General features: G+C 40.9%; 2 non-coding genes across 2 annotated transcripts; one reads left to right on the top strand and one right to left on the bottom strand.

The window, feature by feature from the left end:
- Window positions 1–1605: 1605 nt before the first annotated feature.
- LOC148567959 (small nucleolar RNA R71) lies at window positions 1606–1709 on the bottom strand. The gene has a single exon (XR_015881444.1). It is a non-coding gene; the product is annotated as a small nucleolar RNA R71 (small nucleolar RNA).
- Window positions 1710–16804: 15095 nt separating this feature from the next.
- On the top strand, window positions 16805–16911 carry LOC148567958 (small nucleolar RNA R71). Its single transcript, XR_015881912.1, has one exon. It is a non-coding gene; the product is annotated as a small nucleolar RNA R71 (small nucleolar RNA).
- Window positions 16912–17475: the final 564 nt, after the last annotated feature.

The raw sequence follows: 17475 nt of genomic DNA, 5'->3' as shown, positions 1-17475 counted from the left end.
CCAATTGAGTAGTTATCTTGGAAGAGAAGCTATTCAAACTTGGATCTCTTTTGAACCTTGAAAGAGGAATGAAGAGATCAAGCTAGAAATGCTTTCTCATGCTGGACCAAATTGGGTTTGGATGGGTATGTGACTATAACCCTCTCAATACTTGATTTGGGAAATGCATGTGGTATAATCAGTGACCATACTTCATCTCTTCTCATGATCAATTGACCAAGGAATTGGCTATTGATCAAGATTTGAGAGATTGAATTGCAAGAAATTGTAATTCAATCACTTAAGATTGCCAAGGAGATCAATGAGTGCATTAATTGAGGAAGAGATGAAAATGAACTTGATCCGGAGAATTGCAACATCTCCTAAGCCCAATGAACTCCCCATCTCTGATCTTACCCATTCTCTTTAATTTCTGCCATTTACTTTTATGAGCAAATCCCCCATTCCCATTTACAATTCTGCAATTTATTTTCAGTCATTTACTTCCAATTCTTTAATTCTAGCATTTACTTTTCTGTTATTTACATTCCCGCCATTTTATTTTCTGCAACTCTCAACCCAAATTCTGGATTCGCTCAACTAGAACATTCTTCTAATTAAAGTTGCTTGATCAATCAATCCCTGTGGGATTCGACCTCACTCTATTGTGAGTTTTTACTTGACGACAAATTCGGTACACTTGCCGAAGGGAGATTTGTTGTGAGACAAGTTTCCATGCGCATCAAGTTTATGGCGTCGTTGCCGGGGATTGATTGTGCATCAACAATGATTAAATTAGAAGATCACTAGATTGAGCATTTTTATTTTTGTGAATTTCATTTTCTGTTTGAGTGATTTACCTTTTGTTTTAGTTAAACTTCTTCCCTTCCCCCTTTACTCTTTTGTTTTTCTTTGTTATTTTCAATTCTGTTTGCTAACCCACTAACTGTTTGATATATTGCATTACCCACAACTAACAGTAATTCTGACACAAATACTTTCTGCACCTATCTTTTCTTGCTTGCACTTGATGGTTGTATGACAGGGAGAAGAAGCGGGGCTTCAACTTCCTTCGATTCTGAACCTGAGAGGACCTTCCTTAGATTAAGGAGGGAGGCAAGAGGAAAGAAAGTGGTTGGTGCTGAGGAAGAAGAGGAATTCTTTGAAACAAACATGGAAGACAACATGGAAAACCATCATGAAGAAGAAGATCACAACCATGGGGGAGGAGGTAGAGCAAATCATGCTGGGGAGGATAGAAGAGTTTTGGGCTCCTACATCAATCCAAACCCAGGAAATTGTGGAAGTAGCATCCAAAAGCCAACAATCCATGCCAATAACTTTGAACTTAAACCATAGCTCATCACCCTTGTTCAGAACAACTGTTCGTTTGGAGGAGGTGTTCAAGAAGACCCCAATCAATATTTGACCACCTTCCTGAGAATATGTGACACAGTGAAGTCTAATGGTGTTCACCCTGACGCCTATAGACTGCTCCTATTTCCATTCTCACTTAGGGACAAAGTAGCCAAGTGGCTGGAATCTTTCCCAAGGGAAAGCTTGACAACTTGGGAAGACGTGGTGAACAAATTCTTAGCAAGATTTTACCCTCCTCAATGAATCAATAGGCTGAGAGCTGAGGTCCAAACTTTCAGGCAACAAGACGGTGAGACTCTATATGAAGCATGGGAGAGGTTCAAGGACTTAACAAGGAGGTGTCCACCTGACATGTTCAACGAATGGGTGCAGCTGCACATTTTCTATGAAGGGCTCTCTTATGAATCAAAGAAGGCCATAGACCATTCATCCGAAAGATCTTTGAACAAGAAGAAGACTATTGAGGAAGCCATAGATGTTATTGAAACAGTAGCAGAGAACGACTACTTCTATGCTTCCGAAAGAGGGAACACAAGAGGAGTAATGGAGCTAAACAATGTAGATGCTCTGTTGGCCCAAAACAAGCTCATTACCCAGCAGCTGGCTGACCTCACCAAGAAGATGGAAATGAACCAAGTAGCAGCAATCTCCACTTCATCAACAACCCAAGAAGGAGTGAATGAAGAAGCAGAGGGGAGTCAGGAGCAAGCCAACTACATTGGGAATTCACCAAGGAAAAACTATGATCCATACTCCAAGACCTACAACCCTGGATGGAGAAACCACCCAAACTTTGGGTGGGGAAGTGAGCAAGATCAAAACCAAGACCAAAGACGTTACAACTCCAACAACAATACAGCTCATCAGCAGTTCACACAGAGGACATCTCAACACCCCCACAACAACGCTTCTCCACACGCCTATCAAAACCAAAACAGCACATCTGCTCTGAATCACTCATCAATTGATGACAAGCTCTCTAAGATTGAAGCCTTACTTGAAGGAATATGCCAAGAGATTCAAGAAAATAAGGTGTTCAAAGAGGAGGTGCGAGCCAATATTAAGAACCAGGGAGAGACCATCAGGAAGCTGGAATTCCAGGTGGGATATTTAGCTGAGAAGATTCCCAAACCTACTGATAGCTTCCCAAGTGACACAGAGAAAAACCCCAAAGGAGAAACAAAGAAAGTAAGATGGGAAGATTGCAAAATGGTCACTGCGAGTGATCAAGAGACTGAAGACAAGCAAGGCAAACTTTGCAAATAACCTGAAGACAACTCAACAAAGGAGGAGGATAGAGATCGCCAAGAACCAGAAATCTCACAACAAGAGCTGCTGAAGCTCTATGCTCCCTTCCCTCAACTACTCAATGGTGCTGTGGGAAAGAGAATATACTCAAGGTTCCTAGACTTGTTTGCATCTCTGCATGTAAACATACCATTCATCAAGGCAATTCAACAAATGCCTGCATTCATCAAGTATATGAAGGAACTTCTTCCCTGGAAAAGCTCACTCAAAGGAGGCCAGACTATAGTGATGAACAAGGAATGTAGTGCCCTTATTCAACCTGAGTTGCCTACAAAAAGAAGAGACCTAGGGAGTTTTCACATCCCTTGTGCCATAGGTGAAACTATGTTCGATAGAGCACTATGTGATTTAGGGGCCAGCATCAACTTACTGCCCTTATCCCTGGTGAAGAGGCTGCAGATCAATAAGATAATGCCCACAGATGTAATCATCAGACTGGCTGACAAAACTCAAAAGCAAGCAATAGGAGTGGTGGAAAATGTGTTGCTAAAGGTTGGGAAATACTTTCTCCCAACAGACTTTGTCATCCTGGACATGGAAGAGAGTCACACTCACCCAATCATATTAGGAAGATCATTCCTAGCTACGGCCAGAGCACTTATCGATGTAGAGAAAGGGGAACTAATATTGAGAATCCATGATGAACGACTCAGCTTCAATGTTTTCAAACTCTCACAAGAAACAGATCAAGAGGACAAGGAACTCAGCACAAATGATAATGAGACACTGAAGGAGGAAACAAGCACTGAAGCACAACCAGTTCATTCTGAGATCCCCTTAATAGATAAACAAGGAAAACAGCAATTGCCACAGCTCAAGGAAAAGTTGGAGGAACCTAAACCTCTAGAGGCAGGTGAAGACAGCATCACAACTCCTTGGAAAAAAGAGGTCACCAAGGGGAAGGCAACTTCAAAAGAAACAAAGAAGAAGGTACCAAGGAGGTGGAGGAACAAGAAGATCCCTACGGAAGACTTCTCTCCAGGGGATAGAGTTGTCTCAGCTTACTTCCCAGATATTCCCACTAATCTCCCTACTGTACCATCTCAGTTACCCAAGGTCTTCACTATCAACAAAGTTCTTTCCCTGGATCATGTGGAGATCATTGATCGAACCAATGGATATAAGTCCACAGCAAGAGGGGAGGACTTTAAGCACTACCAACCACCCTGATGAGGGAAAAACGTCAAGCTAATGACATTAAAAGAGTGCTTGTTGGGAGGTAACCCAACCGTAGGTAATATTTTCTTGCTTTGCTTAGTTTACTTTCAATAATTTGGCATATGATTGCACTCTAAGTTTGGTGTTGCCATGCAACAATTTGATTTTCAATCTTCACTGGTACTTGCAACATTCTAAATTGACAGTGGCACACTAAGTTTGGTGTTGCCACTTAATTTTCATGCAAAGTACCATGCCAACACCACTTATTAATGCAATCACATTGTCTCTGTTTTACTTCTTGTGCTTTTGTTGTGATCCATAATCTTGCTTGCTGAAACACATGCATACTCACACTTTATTTTAAGACATTCATGATCCATCATAAACCCCGTCACCACTGTTTTAATTGTTGCTTGAGTATAAGCAATCATTCTATGTCTGGTGTGGGAAGGGGAAGAATAGGAGGAAAAGGGCAACAAAAATGAAGATAAAATACAAGGTGGTAAAGTTCCTTACTCCTCTTACTTATTTCCAGCACTTTAATTTGCATGATTGTCTTCTATTTTCTTTGTATGCATGTGTGATTTCTCCTTGTGAATAAGCATGTCAATTCTGTCTTTTAAGCTTTTTGTTGATTAGGGCTGTGTTTGCTAGTCTGAATGTCATTACTGCATCATCTCCTTACTTACTTGTATGCTTGTCCTTTTGAATCAAATGAAAGGAGAATGAGTGTTTTTAAAAGACCAGAGTAGAGTTCATACTATGGAATGAGTTCATGAGTTTGTGGTGTGGTCATAAGTTAGTTAAGTTGGTTCAACCACAATGGTGGAAGACAACTATCTGTCATGAATACTATGCTTGAGACACACCCCATGAGACTAGCTAAATAAGAAGATCCTAATAAGAAAGAAGGAAAGAACAATGAAAGTGGAAGAATAAAAGAAAAAAAGGTAAGCAATAAGGCTAGGCACCAATGGTTTTAATCATGAAGCATGTGTCTGTGGTGCTCCTGTGTGAGGGATCTACTTGGATGAATAAGCTCTTTGGGGTGCTTTATCACTTGGTAACTTGGGTTAACTAACCCGGGATTATCAGCTGAAAGTCCACTATCAAGAGTAACCCTCACTACAGAGCATTTAGTAACCCAAAGAGGTGCTGGACACCAAGGTCTCAAGAAACGAAAATAAATAAACCATATGCCTGTGGTGTGTATGTATGGGGGAGAGACTTGAGCAAGTAAGTCCTTAGGGGTGCTTCAACACCCAGCACCTTGAACCAACTGGTTCGGGAGTGTTGGCTGAAAGCTTATTCTAAAAAGTTGCCCCCTTACAGAGCACTTAGCTTAAGAACACAAATAAACCCTGAAATGACAATAAAAGGATCAATGAATAAAAGTCTCATGGGATATAAACAAAGTAAGTGTTTAGGGACATGATAAAAGTCTGAAAGCCGGTAATGGAATGAACCTAAGTTGCTATGCATGAAACCACCATAAAATCAGTAACATGACTTCCACAAGAATGACTCATTCCTCTGGATATTCCATTCGTCATTCTCTTGTTCCAGTAATTGCTTAGGGACAAGCAAGCTTTAAGTTTGGTGTTGTGATGCCAGGGCATCTTGGCCAGTTTCACTGACCTTTTCTTTACTGTTTTTAGGGTAGTTTCATGCATTTCTTTAGGAAATAAGCTAGTTTTGGGTAGATATTCACCTACACCTTGAATCAAGCATACATTGTGCATTTTACATTATTTCATGAGGATTTTGCATGAATTTAGTGACAAATTGTATGCTGCATTACCCATGACTTGGACTAGAACTTTGATGCACTCTATTGCTTGATTTCAGGACCAAAGGAAGAAAGGAAAGGGAGGTAACTTGCAAAGTTAATGAGAAAAGTGATTGCCAATAACACTCTCAAAGCCATCATTGCCCACGTTAAGAGTCACGATAACTAAGTTAACGTGAACTCTAACGTGGAGAAGGGAAGTTGAGCCAACGTTAGTGACGCTTAACATTGTCACTAATGTTGGCAAACACTCATGAGTGGCCATGTTAGAGCCCACGTTAACCTAGTTAACGTGGCCTCTAACGTTAAAGGGGGAAGGGAAGCCAACGTTAGTGACGTTCAACATTGTCACTAACGTTGGCCTAAGGACGCAACACACCACGTTAACTCCCACGTTAACTTGGTTAACGTGGGAGCTAACGTAAGAAGTAAGAGTTGTCGACAACGTTAGTGACACTCAACATTGTCACTAACGTTGGAAGCAACCACACAACCCCCCAAGGAGCCACGTTAACTTCCACGTTAACTTAGTTAACGTGGAAGCTAACGATGAGGAATGAATGATGAGCCAACATTAGTGACACTCAACATTGTCACTAACGTTGGGATGGCTAAGAATGGCCACGTTAGAAGCCACGTTAACCTAGTTAACGTGGACTCTAACGTGAGGTCTAGGGGCACATCGGAACGTTAGTGACAATGTTGAGTGTCACTAACATTCTCGAAGTTTGGCAAGGCCACGTTAGAAGCCACGTTAACCTAGTTAACGTGGGCTTTAACGTGAAGCAAAAAGGGGCACACTGGAACGTTAGTGACAATGTTGAGTGTCACTAACGTTCTCGAAGGTTGGCAAGGCCACGTTAGAAGCCACGTTAACCCAGTTAACGTGGGCTCTAACGTGAGGCAAAGGGGTACGTTGGAACGTTAGTGAAAATGTTAAGTGTCACTAACGTTCTCGAACTTATACTTTCACTAAATGTTAACACCCCTAACGCCCTGAGCTAAAGTCTCTGCCCACTTAGCACTTTTTCTCTGCAAGTAAAGCCAAGCCCAAATGAAGAAAAGAACTGCTTCAAACTCAAGATCTAAAGGCCCAAGACTTGAAGAGCCAACTAGAAGCTGAGAGAAATAGTATATATAGGAGTAGCTTTGAATTGTTAAGGAGTTCGGGAGGCTGAAAAAAAGAGAACTACTCTCTATATTTTACTTTCTCTGCAATTTCTAGTTCTATGATGTATTCTCCATCTTTGTTTTCATTTTCAAGAGCTATAAACAACTAAACCCCTTTCATTGGGTTAGGGAGCTCTGTTGTAATTTGATGGATCAATACTAATTTTCATTATTCTTCTTCTATCTTTTCTCTTGATTTTACTTGAAAGCTTTCGATCTTCATCCAATTGAGTAGTTATCTTGGAAGAGAAGCTATTCAAACTTGGATCTCTTTTGAACCTTGAAAGAGGAATGAAGAGATCATGCTAGAAATGCTTTCTCATGCTGGACCAAATTGGGTTTGGATGGGTATGTGACTATAACCCTCTCAATACTTGATTTGGGAAATGCATGTGGTATAATCAGTGACCATACTTCATCTTTTCTCATGATCAATTGACCAAGGAATTGGCTATTGATCAAGATTTGAGAGATTGAATTGCAAGAAATTGTAATTCAATCACTTAAGATTGCCAAGGAGATCAATGAGTGCATTAATTGAGGAAGAGATGAAAATGAACTTGATTCGGAGAATTGCAACATCTCCTAAGCCCAATGAACTCCCCATCTCTGATCTTACCCATTCTCTTTAATTTCTGCCATTTACTTTTATGAGCAAATCCCCCATTCCCATTTACAATTCTGCAATTTATTTTCAGTCATTTACTTCCAATTCCTTAATTCTAGCATTTACTTTTCTGTTATTTACATTCCCGCCATTTTATTTTCTGCAACTCTCAACCCAAATTCTGGATTCGCTCAACTAAAACATTCTTCTAATTAAAGTTGCTTGATCAATCAATCCCTGTGGGATTTGACCTCACTCTATTGTGAGTTTTTACTTGACGACAAATTCGGTACACTTGCCGAAGGGAGATTTGTTGTGAGACAAGTTTCCACGCGCATCAGCTCCTCACCCCCAACCATGGAGTTTAGAGACTCATGCCACAGAAGATACAAAATTTAGATGTGAAATGTCGTGAGGTACATAGTAAGTCTCTAAAATTTGTTTTTATACTAAACTAGTAGCTAGGGTTACAAAAAATAAGTAACTATGTACAGATAGTGCAGAAATCCACTTCTGGGGCCCACTTGGTGTGTGCTTGGGCTGAGAATTGAGCTTTACACGTGTAGAGGCTTCTCTTGGAGTTAAACTCCAGGTTGCAGCCTGTTTGTGGCGTTTAACTCTGGTTTGTAACCTGTTTTTGGCGTTTAACTTCAGAATAGGGCAGGAAGTTGGCGTTTGAATGCCAGTTTGAATCGTCAAAACTTGGGCAAAGTATGGACTATTATATATTTCTGGAAAGCCCTGGACGTCTACTTTCCAACGCAATTGAGAGCGCGTCAATTGGGTTTCTGTAGCTCTAGAAAAACCATTTCGAGTGCTGGGAGGTCAAATCCAACAGCATCTGCAGTCCTTTTTCAGCCTCTGAATCAGATTTTTGCTCAGGTCCCTCAATTTCATCCAGAAAATACCTGAAATCACAGAAAAATAGACAAACTCATAGTGAAGTCCAGAAATGTGAATTTTGCATAAAAACTAACAAAAACATAGTAAAAACTAACTAAATCATACTAAAAACTACCTAAAAACAATTCCAAAAAGCGTATAAATTATCCGCTCATCACAACACCAAACTTAAATTGTTGCTTGTCCCCAAGCAACTGAAAATCAAATAGGATAAAAAGAAGAGAATATACTATAAATTCCAAAATATCAATGAAACTTAGCTCCAATTAGATGAGCGGGACTAGTAGCTTTTTCCCTCTAAACATTGTTGGCATCTCACTTTATCCGTTGAAGTTCAGAATGGTTGGCATCTACAGGAACTTAGAATTCAGATAGTGTTATTGATTCTCCTAGTTCAGTATGTCGATTCTTGAACACATCTACTTTATGAGTCTTGGCCGTGGCCCTAAGCACTTTGTTTTCCAGTATTACCACCGGATACATAAATGCCACAGACACATAACTGGGTGAACCTTTTCAAATTGTAACTCAGCTTTGCTAGAGTCCCCAATTAGAGGTGTCCAGGGTTCTGATACACGAAAACTTGTCTCTCAATAATTTTCCCTCGGCAAGTATACAGAATTGTTGTCAAGTAAAAACTCACAATAGAGTGAGGTCGAATCCCACAGGGATTGATTGGTCAAGCAACTTTAATTGGAGGAATGTTCTAGTTGAGCTAAGCAGAATTTGATTGGAGAATTGCAGAAATTTAAATGGCAGAAAGTAAATGGCAGGAAATGTAATTACTGGAAATAAAGGATTGAATGAAAATGGCGGAAAGTAAATTGCAGAATCTTAAATGAAGAATGGGGAAGATGAACATAAAAGTAAATGGCAGAAAGTAAAGAGAATGGGTAAGATCAGAAATGGGAAGTTCATTGGGCTCAGGAGATGTGGTATTCTTCGGATCAAGTTCATTTTCATCTCTTCCTCATTCAATGCATTCATTGATCTCCTTGGCAATCTTAAGTTATTGAATTCCAATTCCTTGGTAATTCAATCTCTCAAATCTTGATCAATAGCCAATTCCTTGGTCTAATTGCTCATGAGAAGAGATGAAGTGTGGTCACTGATTATACCACATGTATTCCCAAATCAAAATGTTGGTAGGATTATATGTCACTATATCCATCTAAACCCCAATTTGGTCCAACATGAGAAAGCATTTCTAGCATGATCTCTTCATTCCTCTTCCAAGGTTCCGAAGAGATCCAAGTATGAATAGCTTCTTTTCCAAGACAACTACCCAATTGGATGAAGATTGAAAGCTTTCTAGTAAAATCAAGAGAAAAGAAAGAAGAAGAATAATGAAAACTATTATTGATCCATCAAATTACAACAGAGCTCCCTAACCCAATGGAAGGGGTTTAGTTGTTCATAGCTCTGGGAATGGAAAACAAAGATGGAAAATACATTCTCAAAGTAAAACTAAAAGTGCAGAGAAAGTAAAATTATACAAGGAGTAGTTCTCCCAATGCTAAAAGGCTCTCTTCTCTAGTTCAAAACTACTCCTATATATACTACTCTTCTGATCTTCTAGTTGGCTCTTCAAGTCTTTGGATATGGACCTTTGAATCTTGAGTTGAAGCAGTTTGGAATCTTTAGTGGGCTCAGCTTTACATGCAGAAAAAGTGTGAAGTAGGCATGGACTTTAGCTAGGATGTTAGTGGCGTTAACGTTAAGTGAAAATGTGGGTTCGAGAACGTTAGTGACAATCACCTTTTTCACTAACATTCCTAGCCCAAGATGGTTCACGTTAACTTCAACTTTAGTGGCACTAACATGACCACTAACGTTGCCTCTTGGTCCATCGCAAGCGTTATTGGCTTTCACCTTTGCCAATAACGTTGCTCTTAGCCCCCCTTTTCTCACGTTAGAGTCCACGTTAGTATAACTAACGTGGCTCTTAACGTGGGCATGCCTTAGCCTCAAGAGCGTTAGTGACATTTACCTTTGTCACTAATGCTCCAAATGCCCCTTCTCACGTTAGTGCCTCACGTTAATTGTCTTAACGTGGCCACTAACGTGGTGGTGATTGCCATCTCCAATGTTAGTGACAAAGGTGAGTGTCACTAACGTTGGCTCATCATTTCTTTCCCCCACGTTAGCTTCCACGTTAATGCAATTAATGTGGCAACTAACGTGGCTCATAGTGGCTTGGTCCAACGTTAGTGACAAAGGTGAGTGCCACTAACGTTGGCGATTCCTTGCTCCCCCTACGTTAGAGTTTACATTAATGTAGTTAACGTGACTCTTAACGTGGCCAATTGGGCTTAGTCCAACGTTAGTGACAAAGGTGAGTGTCACTAACGTTGGCATTGTCTTCCCTTTCCATGTTAGAGTTCACGTTAACTGAGTTAACGTGACTCTTAACGTGGCTAATTGCCAATTTGGAGCGTTAGTGGTATTCACATTTACCACTAACCCTGGAGCTCCCTTTCTCTCCACGTTAACTACCACGTTAATGTAGTTAACATGGCAATTAACGTAGGCCATGATGGTTTCGAAGGCGTTATTGGCAATAACTTTTCTCATTAACGTTGCAAGTTTATTCCCATTCCACGTTAGTGGTCACATTAATTAGATTAACGTGGCTACTAATGTGGCTCTTCCTTGCTTCCTTTGTCCTGAAATCAAGCAAATAAAGTGCATCAAAGCTCTAATCCAAGTTATGAGACATGCATTATCCAATTTGTCATTCAATTCATACATAATTCTCATAAAATCACATGAAATTCACAATGTTTGCTTGAATCAAGATGTAAGTGATTATCTACCCAAAACTTGCTTATTAACTAAGAAAATGCATGAAACTACCCTAAAACAGTAAAGAAAAGGTCAGTGAAACTGGCTAAAATGCCCTGGCATCACAACACCAAACTTAAAGCTTGCTTGTCCCTAAGCAAGTACTGAAACATGAGAATGATGAATGAAATGACAAGAGAAATGAGTCATTATTGTGGAAGTCATGTCCTTGGTTTTATGGGGTTTTATGCATAGCAACTTAGGTTCATTCCTTCATTGGCTTTCAGACCTTTACTATGCCCTGGAATACTCACTTGATTGCAACCTATGAGACTTTTATTCATTGATCCCTTTGTCTTTTCAGGGTTTGGTTGTGTTCTTTAGACTAAGTGCTCTGTAAGGGGGCGACTCTTTAATATAAGCTTTCAGCCAGCACTCCCGAACCAGTTGGTTCAAGGTGCTAGGTGTTAAGGCACCCCTAAGGACTTACTCCCTCAAGTCTCTTTCCCCCATACATTCACACCACAGGCACATGGTTTGTTATTTTTCTTCTTGAGACCTTGGTGTCCAGCACCTCTTTGGGTTACTAAGTACTCTGTAGCAAGGGTTACTCTTGATAGTGGACTTTCAGCTAATAATCCCGGGTTAGTTAACCCAAGTTACCAAGTGATAAGGCACCCCTGAGAGCTTATTCATCCAAGTATATCCTTTGCACAGGAGCACCACAAACACATGCCTTAAGATTCAACCCTTGGTGCCTAGCCTTATTTCTTACTCTTTTTCTTTATTTCTCAACTTTCATTTTTTTTCTTTCCCCTTTTCTTATTAGGATCTTATTATTTAGCTAGTCTCATGGGGTGTGTATCAAGCATATAATTCAGGACAGATAGTTGCCTTCCTACCTTGTTGGTGAACTAACTTAGCTAAGTAATTACTACACCACAAGCTTAAGAACTTACTCCACAAATTGAACATCACTCTGATCTTTTATAACATCTCTTTTTATTTGACTTAAAGGACAAGCATACAAGTAGGCAAGGTGAAAATGCAATAGTGACATTAGACTAGCAAGCATAGACCTAAGCAATGAAAATTTAAAGGCAGAATTTAAAATCCTAAACTACCATGGAAACATGTTCTATTTCATACATGATTTTCCTTATTTAAAACTTGAAAAAGATGGGACAAAGAGGGAACTCCACCACTTTTTACTCACGGGGGTGCCCATGCTCTCCCTCTTGTTTGTCCTCTTCGTGTCTTTCTTAAGTGCTTGAACCCCACTTCCCTTGCTTTTTCCAATCAACTTTTTCCAGAAGCCCGCATCTTCCATCTTTTTTTTCAATGTTTCCTTCTGCTGTTTCACCTTCCTTTCCTCTTGTTCTGTTAGATCTTTTTGGACTGTATCATACCTAGGGATTGCAGAGTGCAAATTATGCATATGCCCAGACATATAGTTCAACTTGGCTTGAGTGTTTATGTTGAACTCTTCCCTATACAGTTGTCGTCCTTCATTGAGCACGCTAAACTCATTGAATGCTTTTGTTTGAGCTAGCTAATGTTGGTTGAGTTCTTGAAGGCGTTTATCTTGACGCTCTTGCCTTTCAGTCACTTGATTGATGGCTTGAGTGAGCTGGGAGTATTGTTCCTGTTGCTGCTCCATTTGTTGCTTCTGCCACTCCCTCTGCTGACCCATCTAATTAGAGAGCAGTTCTTTTTGACGATCCATCCTTTGGGCTTGAATGTGCAGTTGTTGTTCTTGTCCCTCCATATAACTCCTTGCTAGCTCCTCAATGGCTCCGTGAATGTGATTCAAGTTTATGTTGGTTAGATCATAGTACTCTTCTTGCTGGTATTCTTCTTGATGAGATTCCTCTCGATGAGGTCCTTCTTGTGATGTTCTTTTCCCTATTTAAGGCCTTCTTTGTTGTTGGGCAGGTGCCACATAAGTTATACGCTGTAGCGTAACTAACCTCCCAGGGTTTACTCAATTTGGATTACTGTCCTCGAAGACTACCTTGGCTTTCGTACACAGTCTAAGGATGGCGCTGGGGTACCAAAGTCTAGCACCCGGATCATTCTTTTCGGCTGACTCTTTAATCCCCTCAGCTATAATTTTGTGCACATTGATGCCTCCACCCTTTATTAAGCAATGTACCATAGTAGCTCGAGTAGTGTTAACCTCAGAATTGTTCACGGCTGGGAGGATAGATCTCCTCACGAGCTCAAACCATCCCTTGGCTTCTGGGATGAGGTCTCCTCTCCTAATGAACCGGGGTCTCCTATCCAAATACCTTTCCCAGTCAGATCCTATAACACACATATCGTTCACAATTTCTTCAAGTTCATCATTGTCGGGGCCATTACTTATTCTTGCATGATAATTGGGCTCATCAAAATGTGGCGATTTCAGCTGAAGAATCCTTGTTATGGCATTGGGGCTGAAGTCCACCTCTGTTCCTCTCACATAACTTTTGAAGGTGGGGGCCTTGGTTTTGTCTTCTCTTACCACATTTGCATAGAACTCTTTGATGAGGTTTGCATTTATCTTTGCTTCTAGGTTCATGAGCCTTTGCCAACCCCTTTGTTCAATCTTCTCTCGAATTTGTGGGCACTCATCCTCGTTGAACTGGAATGTTAACTCAGGCAATATTTTTTTGAGCTTTATCCATTCAAATTCGAGTTCATGGAATGCAGTTTTGAATCTTCCTTCATCGAAAGGGATGCTCTCCACCAGTTCCTTCCTCTTTTGCCTCTTGGAGCTCGATGATGCCATGAGTAGGAGTTGAGATGTGAAGGTGGGGAGTGTGTCTTTGATGGGGTAAAAGGAGTTAGGTGCCAAAAGTGGGAAGTGTAAATGATGGAGATTGGAATGTGAAAGAGTGTATGGAATAAGAACCACTTATATAGGAAAGTGGTGAGTGGATGAAAGGTGTCAATTGATGGAGTGGGTGTATGATGAACGGATGGGGTTTAGCATGGGATGAGCACAAGGATCATCAACTTTATGATGAGGTTGATTCAATTTCCAAGCGTGTCATTCTTTTAATGTTGCATGGCAACATTTCCCAATGCATTCCCCTTGAAGACACGTGTATAGTCCTCTTCTTTTGAAGTGGCCGAACCCTTCCTCTTTCAATTGTCCCATCAATTTTCCTACAAAACAAAAGGGATGTGATTAATGAAATTGTGGAAAGTGGCGGCAAAATTTAAAACAAAATGGGATAACAACTTTTTTAAAGTTTTTGTTTCTAACTAACTAAGTGCTATTCATGACTGCAAACCAACTGTCTATTGAATTGTCCATGTATGCAACATTGGTGACACCAAACTTAGTTTGTGGCCATGTGGTGTACAAAGTTTTGTTCAAGGTTCTAAGAGTGACATGATATGAATTGCATTCATGTCCTCTTAGTGTGCCTTGAACATCAAACTTGTTCTTCACTATATGTTGCATAAAAGGATTCATTCAAGTATATGTCAGAGTTGAATTGGATTTTATGAACCTTGCATTATTAACTACTTAAAAGCATATAAAACATGGGTTGCCTCCCATGAAGCGCTTCTTTAGCGTCACTAGCTTGACGTTCTGACTTTGTCAGGGTGGTTGGTAATGCTTCAAATCTTCCCCCCTCGTAGTAAATCTATCTCCATTGGCTTCATCAAGGATCTCCACATATTCTAAGGAGAGAATCCTGTTGATGGTGAAAACTTTAGGTAGCTGAGATGGGATGGTGGGGAGATGACGTGGGATAACTGGAAAATAAGCTGAGATCACTTTATCCCTTGGAGAGAAGTCCTCTGTAGGGATCTTCTTGTTCCTCCACCTCCTTGGTGCCTTCTTCTTTGTTTCTTTTGATGTTGCCCTGCTCTTTGTGACCTCTTTTTCCAAGGAAATTTTATTGCTGGTCTCATATGACTCTGGTGGTTTAGGTTCTTCCTGGTTTTCCTTTTGCTGTGAGAACTGCTGACTGTCTTGTTCATCAACCAAAGGGATTCCCAGGTGTACAGCTTGTGCTTCAATGCTTGTTTCTTCCACCAGTGCTTTGTCGTGCTCTCCCCTTGGTTCCTTGCTTTCCTGATCTGCTTCTTGTGAGGGTTTGAAGACATTGAACGTGAGTTGTTCGTCATGTATCCTCAGTATTAGCTCTCCTCGCTCCACATCTATGAGCGCTCTGGCTGTAGCTAGGAACGGTCTTCCCAATATGATTGGGTGAAGGTGACTCTCTTCCATTTCCAATATGACAAAGTCAGTGGGAAGGAAGTAGTTTCCAACCTTTACCAACACATTTTCAACCACTCCTACTGCTTGTTTTTAAGTTTTGTCAGCCAGCCTGATGACTACGTCTGTGGGCATTAGCTCATTGATCTGCAGCTTCTTCATAAGGGATAAAGGCATTAAGTTGATGCTTGTTCCCAGGTCACAGAGTCCTTTGTCAAACATTGTTTCTCCTATGGCACAGGGGATGTGAAAACTCCCTGGGTCCTTCCTTTTTGTAGGTAACTCTGATTCAATGAGAGCACTGCACTCCTTATTCATCACTATTGTTTGCCCTCCTTTGAGTGAGCTTTTCCTGGTCAGCAGCTCTTTCATATACTTAATGTACGAGGGCATTTGTTGGAGAGCCTTGATGAATGGTATGTTTACATCGAGAGATGCAAACATGTCAAGGAACTTTGAGTATATTCTCTTTTCCACACCACCCTTGAGTCTTTGGGGAAAAGGTGCATAGAGTTTCAGCATCTCCTTCTGTGTGATTTTGGTTTCTTGGTGACCCTCTTCCTGCTTCTCTGCTGAAGTATCTCCAGAGTGTTCGAAGGGTTTGTTTAGCTCTTCCTCAGTCCCCTTATCACTTATAGTGACCATCTTGCAGTCTTTCCATCTTACTTTCTTTGCTTCACCTCTCGGGTTTTTCTCTGTGTCACTTGGGAAGCTGTTAGTAGGTTTGGGAATCTTCTCAGAGAGATATCCCACTTGAAATTCTATCCTCTTAATGGTGTCTCCCTGGTTTTTGATATTAGCTCGCACCTCCTCTTTGAACACCTTGTTCTCTTGGAGTTCCTTACATATGCCTTAAAGTAGGGTCTCAATCCTTGAGAGTCTATCTTCGGATGATGATGAGTTGGAGTTGGAAGGATGAGAATGGCCATTTTGGTTTTGATATGGATGTTGAGAGGTATTGTTAGGTGGGTGCTGATATGATCTCTGTGTGGAATGTTGGTGAGCTGCATTGTTGTTGGGGTTGTGACGTCTCTGATCTTGGCATTGATCTTGTTGATTTCCCCACCCAAGGTTTGGGTGGTTCCTCCAACCAGGATTGTACGTTTTGGAGTATGGATCATGGGTCTGCCTAGGTGAGTTTCCAATGTAGTTGGCTTGTTTCTGCTCACCCTCTGCTTCTGCATTCACTCCTTCTTGGGTTGCTGATGAGGTGGTGATTGCTGCTACTTGGTTCCTCTCCATTTTCTTGATAAGGTCAGCCAACTGCTTGGTGATCAGCTTGTTCTGGGCCAGCAGTGTATCCACGTTGTTTAGCTCCATTACTCCTCTAGTGTTGCCTCTTTCAGAAGCATAGAAGTAGTCATTCTCAGCTACAGTCTCAATGACATCTATGGCTTCTTCAATGGTCTTTTTCTTGTTCAGAGATCCCCCAGATGAGTGGTCTACTGCCTTCTTTGATTCGTACAAAAGACCTTCATAGAAAATGTGTAACTGCACCCATTCATTGAACATATCTGGCGGGCACCTTCTTGTCAAGTCCTTAAACCTCTCCCATGCTTCATATAGAGTCTCACCATCTTGTTGCCTGAAGGTTTGTACCTCAGCTCTCAACCTATTGATTCTTTGAGCGGGATAGATTCTCGCCAATAATTTGTTCACCACATCTTCCCAGGTTGTTAAACTCTCCTTCGGGAAGGATTCCAGCCATTTAGATGCTTTGTCCTTGAGTGAGAAGGGAAACAGAAGCAGTCTATAGGTGTCAGGATGAACACCATTAGACTTCACAGTGTCACATATCCTCAGGAATGTGGTTAAATGTTGATTGGGGTCTTCTTGGACACTTCCTCCGAATGAACAGTTGTTCTGAATGAGGGTGATGAGCTGTGGCTTTAGTTCAAATTTATTGGCATGTATGGTTGGCTTTTGGATGCTACTTCCACAGTTTCCTGGGTTTGGATTGAAATAAGAGCCTAGAACTCTTCTTTCTTGTCCAGCATGATGCACTGGACCTTCTCTGCAATGGTTGTGAGCCTCTTCTTCATGATGGTTCTCCATATTCTCATCCATGTTTGGTTCAAAATACTCCTCCTCTTCCTCAGCACCAACAACTCTCTTCCTCTTGCTTCCCTCCTTAGTCTAAAGAAGGTCCTCTCAGGTTCAGAATCAAAAGAAGTTGAA

The sequence above is a fragment of the Arachis ipaensis genome, chromosome B4, assembly GCF_059453495.1.
Source record: "Arachis ipaensis isolate K30076 ecotype BB chromosome B4, ASM5945349v1, whole genome shotgun sequence".
Lineage (NCBI taxonomy): Eukaryota > Viridiplantae > Streptophyta > Magnoliopsida > Fabales > Fabaceae > Arachis > Arachis ipaensis.
Note: the sequence above shows the minus strand (reverse complement) of the source record. Positions and strands in the feature narration are given on the sequence as shown.